The sequence below is a fragment of the Oncorhynchus masou genome, chromosome 33 (genome assembly GCF_036934945.1).
Source record: "Oncorhynchus masou masou isolate Uvic2021 chromosome 33, UVic_Omas_1.1, whole genome shotgun sequence".
NCBI classification, from domain to species: domain Eukaryota; kingdom Metazoa; phylum Chordata; class Actinopteri; order Salmoniformes; family Salmonidae; genus Oncorhynchus; species Oncorhynchus masou.
The window spans coordinates 29,635,705-29,647,136 of NC_088244.1; positions in this window are offsets into that span (position 1 = coordinate 29,635,705).

The following is an 11,432-nucleotide window of genomic DNA, read 5'->3' on the forward strand; positions in this document are numbered from 1 at the left end:
ATGACTACCCCGTACAATTATCACTCAGTCAAGTAGTGAATTTCAAGCACAGATTAAACAACAAAGACCAGGGAGGTTTTCCAATGGTTTGAAAAGAAGGGGGGAAAAGCAGACATTGAATATTCCTTTGAGCACAGTGCAGTTATTAATTACACTTTGGATGGTGTATCAATACACCCAGTCACGACAAAGATACAGGCTCCCTTCCCAACTCAATTGCGGGAAACCGCTTAGTGAAACTGGGAACAGCTCAGGGACTTCACCATGAGGCCATGATGATTTTAAAAAAAGTAACAAGAGTTTAATGTTAATGGCATGTTTGATTGGGGAGGGTTGCTGCACAGCTATTTTAAGGTCTCTCCAAAGATGTTCGATCGGGTACAAGTCCAGGCTCTCTCAAGGACATTTAGAGATGTGTCCCAAAGCCTCTCCTGCGTTGTCTTGGCTATGTGTTTAGGGTTGTTGTTCTGTTGGAAGGTGAACCTTCTCCCCAGTCAGATCCTTGAGTGCTCTGTCGCAGGTTTTCATCAAGGATCTCTCTGTACTTTGCTCCGTTCATCTTTGCCTTGATCCTGACTAGTCTCGCAGTCCCCAAAGCATGATGATGCCACCACCATGTTTCACCGTAGGGATGGTGATCGGTATACACCAGACGTGACTCTTGGCCTTCAGGTCAAAGAATTCAATCTTGGTTTCATCAGATCAGAGAATCTTGTTTTTCATGGTCTGAGTCCTTTAGGAGCCTTTTGGCTCCAAGCGGGCTGTCATGTGCCTTTTACTTCCGTTTGGCCACTCCACCATACAGGCCTGATTGGTGGAGCGCTGCAGAGATGGTTTTCTTTCTGGAAGGTTCTCCCATCTCCACAGACAAACTCCCATGATGTCAAGCAAAAAGGCAGTGTGTTTGAAGGTAGGCCTTGAAATATATCCACAGGTACACCTCCAATTGACTCAAATGATGTCAATTAGCCTATCAGAAGCTTTTAAAGCCAAGCTGTTCCAAGCTGCTTAAAGGCACAGTCTATTTAGTGTATGTAAAACTTCTGACCCACTGGAATTGTGGTACAGTGAATTATAAGTGAAATAATCTGTCTGTAAACAATTGTTGGAAAAATGACTTGTGTCATGCAAAAAGTAGATGTCCTAACCGACTTGCCAAAAGTATAGTTTGTAAACAAGAAATTTGTGGAGTGGTTGAATAACGATTTTCAATGACTCCAACCTAAGTGTATGAAAACTTCTGACTTCAACTGTATTTCTTTGTTAAATGCTCAACACAGAATAGCCACATGTGCGCAAATCGTTTGGAGAAAAGAGCCTTTCTATTTGATTCAGCTTTGTTCAATTGTATTCTTCATACTATAAAATATAATAAAATAATGCCACCGAATTCTAGTGTAGCTCACAGCCATTTGGCATAGCAAGATCAGGAACTAACATAAAGACAACTCAGAGTATCCTATTCTGTTCTTCTGAAATAGACTATATTTTCTTCATGTCATGCTTCTTTAGACCCTTCTAAAATAAATAATGGAATTATTGTGAAGGTGTAGGCTATATTACATGGATTTCTTTGACTTTTTAAAAGGTAGATGTTCCAAAGGTCTGCATAGGCTATATGTGGAAGCCAGGAGATGCTAAATGTCTTTGTTAATTCACGGTAAATTACTGTGAGACCGACAGTTATTTTCTTGACAATCACTGGCTGACCAAATTTTGTGACCGCCATAGCAATACATGTGTTGAATACTTATTGAATCAAGATATATTAATGTTGTATTTTCCATTAATTAATCCAACATGTCAGACATTTTCTTCCACTGTGACAGATTATTTTGTGCAGATTGTTGACATAAAATGACAAATCCATTTTAATCCCACTTTATAGCACAACAAAATGTGGAAAAAGTCAAGGCAAGTGAATACTTTCTCAAGGCACTGTATCAAATAAATTTATAAAGCCCTTTTTACATCAGAAAATGTCACCAGGTGCTATACAGAAACCCAGCCTAAAACCCAAAACAGCAAGCAATGCAGTACGTGGCTAGGAAAAATTCCCTAGAAAGGCAGGAACCTAGGAAGAAACCTAGAGAGGAACCAGGCTCTGAACCAGTCCTCTTCTGGCTGTGCTGGGGGTGAGATTAAGAGAGTACATGTCCATTAAGGCCAGATTGTTCTTCAAGATGTTCAAACAGTCATAGATTACAAGCAGGGGGAAACAATAATCACAGTGGTTGCAACAGGTCAGTATCTCAGGAGTAAATGTCAGTTGGCTTTTCATAGCCGAGCATTCAGAGGTCCAGACAGCAGGTGCGGTAGAGAGAGAGTCGAAACCAGCAGGTCCGGGACAAGGTAGCACATCTGGTGAACAGGTCAGGGTTCCATAACCGCAGGCAGAACAGTTGAAACTGGAGTAGCAGCACGGCCAGGTGGACTGGGAACAGCCAGGAGTCATCAGGCCAGGTAATCCTGACGCATGGTTCTATTGCTCAGCTTCTCTTGGAAGGGAGTGAGAGAGGGAGGGAAAGATAATTAGAGGGATCATACTTAAATTCACACAGGCCACCAGATAAGACAGGATAATTACACCAGATATAACAGACTGAGTCCCGGAACATAGACTAGCGCAACATAGATACTGGAGGCTGAGACAGTGGGGGTCGGGGGACAGTGGGGGTCGGGGGACACTGTGGCCCCGTCCGACGATGCCCCCGGACAGGGCCAACCAGCCAGGATACAACCCCACCCACCTTGCCAAGGCACAGCCCTCACACCACTAGAGGGATAACAACAGACCACCAATTTACTACATTAAAACAAGGCTGACTAAAGCCCACGAAGATCTCCTCCACTGCACAAGCCCGAAGGGGTGCAAAACCCCTTCTAGGGACGGCATGGAAGAGCACTAGTAAGCCAGTGACTCAACCCCCATAACAGGGTCAGAGGTAGATAATCCAGGTGGAGAGAGGGGGCGGTTTGTCTCTCCCGTGCCTTGCTGTTCCCCTTATCTCCCCTGGGCCAGACTACACTCAATCATAGGACCTACTGAAGCGATGAGTCTTCAGTAAAGAGACCAAGTCTGCATCTCTCACATGGATAGGCAGACCATTCCATAAAAATTGAGCTCTATAGGAGAAAGCCCTGCCTTCAGCTGTTTGCTTAGAAATTCTGGGAACAATAGGAGCCCTGCGTCTTGTGACCGTAGCATACATGTACAGTGCCTTGCGAAAGTATTCGGCCCCCTTGAACTTTGCGACCTTTTGCCACATTTCAGGCTTCAAACATAAAGATATAAAACTGTATTTTTTTGTGAAGAATCAACAACAAGTGGGACACAATCATGAAGTGGAACGACATTTATTGGATATTTCAAACTTTTTTAACAAATCATACACTGAAAAATTGGGCGTGCAAAATTATTCAGCCCCTTTACTTTCAGTGCAGCAAACTCTCTCCAGAAGTTCAGTGAGGATCTCTGAATGATCCAATGTTGACCTAAATGACTAATGATGACAAATACAATCCATCTGTGTGTAATCAAGTCTCCGTATAAATGCACCTGCACTGTGATAGTCTCAGAGGTCCATTATAAGCGCAGAGAGCATCATGAAGAACAAGGAACACACCAGGCAGGTCCGAGATACTGTTGTGAAGAAGTTTAAAGCCGGATTTGGATACAAAAAGATTTCCCAAGCTTTAAACATCCCAAGGAGCACTGTGCAAGCGATAACATTGAAATGGAAGGAGTATCAGACCACTGCAAATCTACCAAGCCCTGGCCGTCCCTCTAAACTTTCAACTCCTACAAGGAGAAGACTGATCAGAGATGCAGCCAAGAGGCCCATGATCACTCTGGATGAACTGCAGAGATCTACAGCTGAGGTGGGAGACTCTGTCCATAGGACAACAATCAGTCGTATATTGCCCAAATCTGGCCTTTATGGAAGAGTGGCAAGAAGAAAGCCATTTCTTAAAGATATCCATAAAAAGTGTTGTTTAAAGTTTGCCACAAGCCACCTGGGAGACACACCAAACATGTGGAAGAAGGTGCTTCTTTGAACTTTTGAACTTTTTGGCAACAATGCAAAACATTATGTTTGGCGTAAAAACAACACAGCTCATCACCCTGAACACACCATACCCACTGTCAAACATGGTGGTGGCAGCATCATGGTTTGGGCCTGCTTTTCTTCAGCAGGGACAGGGAAGATGGTTAAAATTGATGGGAAGATGGATGGAGCCAAATACAGGACCATTCTGGAAGAAACCCTGATGGAGTCTGCAAAAGACCTGAGACTGGGACAGAGATTTGTCTTCCAACAAGACAATGATCCAAAACATAAAACAAAATCTACAATGGAATGGTTCAAAAAATAAACATATCCAGGTGTTAGAATGGCCAAGTCAAAGTCCAGACCTGAATCCAATCGAGAATCTGTGGAAAGAACTGAAAACTGCTGTTCACAAATGCTCTCCATCCAACCTCACTGAGCTCGAGCTGTTTTGCAAGGAGGAATGGGAAAAAAATTCAGTCTCTCGATGTGCAAAACTGATAGAGACATACCCCAAGCGACTTACAGCTGTAATCGCAGCCAAAGGTGGCGCTACAAAGTATTAACTTAAGGGGGCTGAATAATTTTGCACGCCCAATTTTTCAGTTTTTGATCTGTTAAAAAAGTTTGAAATATCCAATAAATGTCGTTCCACTTCATGATTGTGTCCCACTTGTTGTTGATTCTTCACAAAAAATACAGTTTTATATCTTTATGTTTGAAGCCTGAAATGTGGCAAAAGGTCGCAAAGTTCAAGGGGGCCGAAGACTTTCGCAAGGCACTGTAGTTATGTACCTTGAAATTAAAAATTGGAAATCTTAACAGAAAGCAAGTGTAGAAAGTCCTGGATTGCTGGATTTCTGATGCTATGTATTGGCCAATGAGAGCCTTTGAAGCCACTGGTCGGCCATATTGGCAATTCTCAGAAAAGCAGTCCTCCATAGGAATGAATGGATTTCTACAGTTTTTCATTTAATTGTTTCAAGGACAAAATCATATGTTTTTAAGTACTTTTTGTTGTAGTGGGTGTCAGGATTTGGCCAGGGTTGTTCCGGGTTTTGGTCAGTAGATGCCCCCATTGTGCTTTTTGTCCCTATGTTTTTCCCTTGATCCCCATTATTATTTGCACCTGTGTCTCGTTTCCCCTGATTGTATTTAAACCCTTTGTTTCCCTCAGTTCTGTGCTCTGTGTTTGTATGTTAGCACCCTGCCCTAGTGTTCTGTGTGCTCTTGTCGATTCCGGGTGACGTTCTTGTGGTATTCTGTTTTTTGTTTTTGTTTATTTTTGGTGAGTTTCTTTTGAGGTCTTTTTGTGTTTTTCCTACCACCTTTTGGATTTGCCATTTTTTGTATTTTAGGATTTTTTCTTTATTAAATACACCGTCTTAAGTACTGCTGTGTCTGCCTCATCTTCTGGGTTCTGCTGTCTATTCGTGGCTCAGTTGGTTAAGTGACTGTTTCTCACTCCGGAGACCCAGGTTCGAAACCGGGTCCTGACAGAAACACAGAGCCAAAAATGAACCCAGAGGCAGCCAGTTCCCAGGACCTTTTGCCACGCTGTCCCACCACCAGGAGACTGTCCAACGCCACGAAGCCGCCCTGGTTCAGCAAGAGGCCTTAATGGCTAGACATTCTCATCTTCTGTCGGAGATGCTGACTTCCATTAAGCAAATATCTGATCGACTTACCCCGGCAACAGTTCCCGTCCCAGTACCTCAGGTTCACGTACCCATGGCAGTTAACCCCCTGGCTGAACCTCGTCTTCCACCTCCCCAACGGTTCTCAGGTGATCCAAGTGCTTGTAAAGGCTTTCTCACTCAATGTTCTCTCTCCTTTGAGCTGCAACCCTCGTCGTTTCCCACCGACCGGTCTAAGATCGCATATATCATCACCCTGCTGTCGGAAAAAGCCCTGGCCTGGGCTACTGCTGTGTGGGATGCCCATAGTTCCTGCTGTGCCAGCTACTCTGCCTTTGCTGAGGAATTCAAACGAGTGTTTCAAGGCCCAAGCAGTGGTTCTGACTCAGCCAAACAGCTCCTGACTCTCCATCAAGGTTGGCGCAGCGTGACGGACTATGCCATCCAGTTCCGCACGGTGGCAGCAGCGAGTGGCTGGAACAACGAGGCGCTCACGGTGTGCTTTCTGAAAGGCCTTTCCGACACTATCCAAGATGAACTGGCCACTCGGGAACCACCGGACAATCTCGAGTCCCTGATCAAGTTGGCCTTACACATTGACCAGCGTCTGAGAGAGAGAGAACTCAACCGTAGACCTCTAGCCCCTATCAGTCCCAGCTCCGAGTCCCCACCTTTATCATCGCTGGCTCCACCGGAACCCATGCAGATTGGACGCATCTCCCAGGCTGAGAGAGACCGCCGGATGAGGGAGTGACGCTGTCTATATTGCGGCAAACCGGGCCATTTCCGTTCCACGTGTCCCGGGCTCCAGGGAAACGCTCTGTCCCGTACAGACCGGGGGGAACTGTAATGGGAAACATAACCTCCTCCCATCCGTCCAACTCCCGTCTGCTCATTCCAGTCACCCTCTCCTGGGACAACCACAAGCTTCACCTTCAAGCCTTGGTAGACTCTGGAGCCGCAGGTAACTTCATGGATGGTGTCTGGGCGAAGGAGAATGGCGTTCCCTCTGAACCTCTAAGTGACCCCATGAGGGTTACTACATTGGATGGAAGCCCTTTGGGATCTGGACTTGTCACTCATGTCACTACCTCCTTGAGACTTTCAGTTTCACAACACCAGGAATTGATGAACTTTCATTTGATCTCCTGTTCCGAGTTCCCTCTCGTCCTTGGATACCCCTGGCTTCACAGCCATAACCCTCACATCGACTGGTCTGTGGGCACTATCAAGCAGTGGGGTCCTACGTGCCAAGCTACTTGTATTTTCCAGAATTCCCCGAGTTCTACTCCCGAGTCTTTAGAATCCATCGACCTGACCTGAGTTCCCGAGTGTTACCATGACCTCAAACTGGTGTTTAGCAAACAGAGGGCCACCATGCTACCACCCCATAGACCTTACGATTGCCCCATCGACCTGTTTCCGGGCACTTGCCCCCCAGGGGTCGGATCTTTTCCCTATCTCCACCCGAACGAGCTGCTATGGATACCTACATCAAGGACGCTCTGGAAGCAGGCCTCATGCGTCCATCCACCTCCCCGGCGGGAGCAGGGTTTTTCTTTGTGGCCAAGAAAGACGGTGGATTACGTCCTTGCATCGACTACCGGGGACTCAATGACATAACCGTCCGTAACCGTTACCCGCTACCCCTTATGGCCACAGCCTTCGAGCTGCTCCAGGAAGCAGTTGTTTTCACTAAGCTTGACCTGCGGAACGCATACCATCTTGTGCGGATCAGACCTGGTGACGAGTGGAAGACCGCTTTCAACACGCCTACTGGTCACTATGAATACTTGGTGATGCCCTTCGGCCTGACCAACGCCCCAGCGGTGTTCCAAGCGCTCATAAACGATGTGCTTAGGGATATGCTTAACATATTTGTGTTCGTTTACTTGGATGACATCCTCATCTTTTCGAGCTCCCTTCAAGAACACACTAAGCATGTCAGACAAGTACTCAAACGCCTCCTGGACAGCCATCTGTACGTTAAGCCGGAAAAATGTGAATTCCATTCATCCCGAGTACAATTCCTGGGATTTGTAGTGGAACCCGGTCGAGTCCAAATGGACCCTAGGAAGGTAGGGGCGGTAGCGGATTGGCCCACCCCCAAATCCGTTAAGGATGTTCAGCGTTTCCTGGGCTTCACAAACTTTTACCGCAAGTTCATCAAGAACTTCAGTTTGGTGGCAGCTCCTCTCTCAGCTTTAACCAAAGGTGGCAATGCAAGGTTTTTGTGGGGAAGAGAAGCTGAGACGGCCTTCCAAGGACTCAAGCAGCGCGTCCTCTCTGCTCCCATCCTGATACTACCGACTACGGATGAACCATTTGTGGTGGAGGTAGACGCATCAGAGGTTGGTGTTGGAGCTGTCCTGTCTCAGAGGGGTAAAGACAAGAAGCTTCATCCGTGCGCTTTCTTCTCACACCGGCTTACCCCGACTGAGAGGAACTACGATGTGGGGGATCGTGAACTCCTAGCGGTTAAGATGGCATTGAAGGAATGGAGACACTGGCTCGAGGGGGCTTCTCACCCGTTTCAAGTGCTTACGGACCACAAAAATCTGGAGTATATCCAGCAGGCGAAGCGATTGAACTCTAGACAAGCTAGATGGTCTCTTTTCTTCAATCGATTCCAGTTTATCCTCACCTATCGGCCCGGGTCGAAGAATCTCAAACCGGATGCCCTGTCCCGAGTCTACGCTCCTGCCATTCGAGATGACACGGACATGCCTGTCCTTCCTGCTGCTAAGATTGTGGCTCCGATCTCGTGGCAAGTTGAGGATACCGTGAGACGTGCTCAAGCTAGCGAACCGGACCCTAAAGGAGGCCCTGCCAATCGGTTGTTTGTCCCCAAGGCAGTGAGGACTCAGGTCCTTCTGTGGGGGCACTCCTCTCGCCTCACCTGTCATCCGGGCGTAGGTCGCACCTTGGAGTTCATCCAGCGTAAGTTCTGGTGGCCTACCATAAGAGAAGACGTTGCCACTTTCGTCAATGCCTGCCCCGTGTGCTGCCAGGGCAAATCTTCTCACCTCCGCCCTCAAGGACTCCTTCACCCTTTACCTGTTCCCCACAGACCCTGGTCCCATATCTCATTGGACTTTATTACTGGACTTCCTCCATCCCATGGCAATACTACTATCCTAGTCATAATCGACAGGTTTTCAAAGGCGGCCAGGTTCGTCCCTCTGACTAAGTTACCTTCTGCCAAGGAAACGGCTGAGTTGGTAATTAATCATGTGTTCCGAGTCTTCGGCATTCCTCAAGATGTGGTTTCTGACAGAGGTCCCCAGTTCGCCTCAAGGTTTTGGAAGGCCTTCTGCCAACTCATGGGGGCTTCTGCCAGTCTATCTTCAGGGTACCATCCGGAGTCCAACGGCCAAACAGAGAGGATGAATCAAGAGCTGGAAACCACCCTCCGATGTATGACTCGTGACAACCCGTCCACATGGTCAGCCTTTATTGTTTGGGCCGAATACGCACACAACACCTTGCGCTCCTCCTCCACTGGTATGTCCCCGCACGAGTGTCAGTTTGGCTATGCTCCTCCATTGTTCCCGGACCAGGAGGCAGAAGTCAGAGTGCCTTCAGCCTTGAGGTTCGTCAGACGCTGTCGGCTTATGTGGAGGAAGACCCGTCTTAATCTGATGCGTTCCTCACAGAGGTATCAACAACAAGCCAACAGACGTCGCCGTCCCGGGCCTACCCTGCGCCCGGCCAGAGAGTCTGGCTTTCCACAAGAGACTTACCTCTACGGGTGGAGTCTCGCAAGCTGTCCCAAAAATACATCGGTCCCTTCAAGGTTGCCAGGAGAGTTAACCCAGTTTCTTATCGCCTACACTTACCCAGATCCCTTAAGATTAATCCCACATTTCATGTGTCATTGTTAAAACCTGTTGTTTTTTCTCCCCTTGTCCCGGCAGACAGACCTCCCCCTCCGCCTCGTGTCATTGGAGGCCAGCCGGCTTATACCGTCCACCGGATACTGGATTCCCGCCGGGTGCAGCGGTCCTGGCAGTATCTGGTGGACTGGGAAGGCTACGGTCCTGAGGAGCGCTCCTGGGTTCCTGCCAAAGACATCCTGGACCCTGAACTCATTCGTCAGTTCAGGGTCCTCCACCCTGAGAGAGCTGGTAGGAACGTCAGGAGCCGTTCCTAGGGGGGGATTCTGTCAGGATTTGGCCAGGGTTGTTCCGGGTTTTGGTCAGTAGATGCCCCCATTGTGCTTTTTGTCCCTATGTTTTTCCCTTGATCCCCATTATTATTTGCACCTGTGTCTCGTTTCCCCTGATTGTATTTAAACCCTTTGTTTCCCTCAGTTCTGTGCTCTGTGTTTGTATGTTAGCACCCTGCCCTAGTGTTCTGTGTGCTCTTGTCGATTCCGGGTGACGTTCTTGTGGTATTCTGTTTTTTGTTTTTGTTTATTTTTGGTGAGTTTCTTTTGAGGTCTTTTTGTGTTTTTCCTACCACCTTTTGGATTTGCCATTTTTTGTATTTTAGGATTTTTTCTTTATTAAATACACCGTCTTAAGTACTGCTGTGTCTGCCTCATCTTCTGGGTTCTGCTGTCTATTCGTGGCTCAGTTGGTTAAGTGACTGTTTCTCACTCCGGAGACCCAGGTTCGAAACCGGGTCCTGACAGTGGGGACAGTAACATTAGTATTTTTAAACATTAGACTTTAAGGAAAAGGTTTTAATATCTTAATTTGTATTTGTATGTTTAGCTCTCATAATATATTTCAAAAGTGTGCATTAAGGTGTCTGTAATATAATAAATGTGGCAAAAACAATTGTAGACGTTAGTAAATGCAATTCTATAGCTTCCAAAATATTTTTTACAATGTTGGGAAAGTGTCAAGATGGAGGCATGGGGGCTTCAGAACAGCACCCCTGTCAGTCATCATGTGTATATATACAGTGCATTTGGAAAGTATTCAGACCCCTCAACTTTTTCCACTTTGTTACATTACAACCTTATTTTAAAACTGATTAGATTGATGAGAGGAAAAAAAAAATCTAGACACAATACCCCATAATGACAAAGTAAAAACTGATTTTTAAAAACATTTTTGCAAATACAGTGGGGAGAACAAGTATTTGATACACTGACAATTTTGCAGGTTTTCCTACTTACAAAGCATGTAAAGGTCTGTAATTTATATCATAGGTACACTTCAACTGTGAGAGACGGAATCTAAAACAAAATCCAGAAGATCACATTGTATGATTTTTAAGTAACTAATTTGCATTTTATTGCATGACATAAGTATTTGATACATCAGAAAAGCAGAACTTAATATTTGGTACAGAAACCTTTGTTTGCAATTACAGAGATCATATGTTTCCTGTAGTTCATCACCAGGTTTGCACACACTGCAGCAGGGATTTTGGCCCACTCCTCCATACAGACCTTCTCCAGATCCTTCAGGTTTCGGGGCTGTCTCTGGGCAATACGGACTTTCAGCTCCCTCCAAAGATTTTCTATTGGGTTCAGGTTTGGAGACTGGCTAGGCCACTCCAGGACCTTGAGATGCTTCTTACAGAGCTCCTTAGTTGCCCTCAATGTGTGTTTCGGGTCGTTGTCATGCTGGAAGACACAGCCACGACCAATCTTCAATGCTCTTACTGAGGGAAAGAGGTTGTTGGCCAAGATCTCACGATACATGGCCCCATCCATCCTCCCCTCAATACGGTGCAGTCATCCTGTCCCCTTTGCAGAAAAGCATCCCCAAAGAATGATGTTCCCACC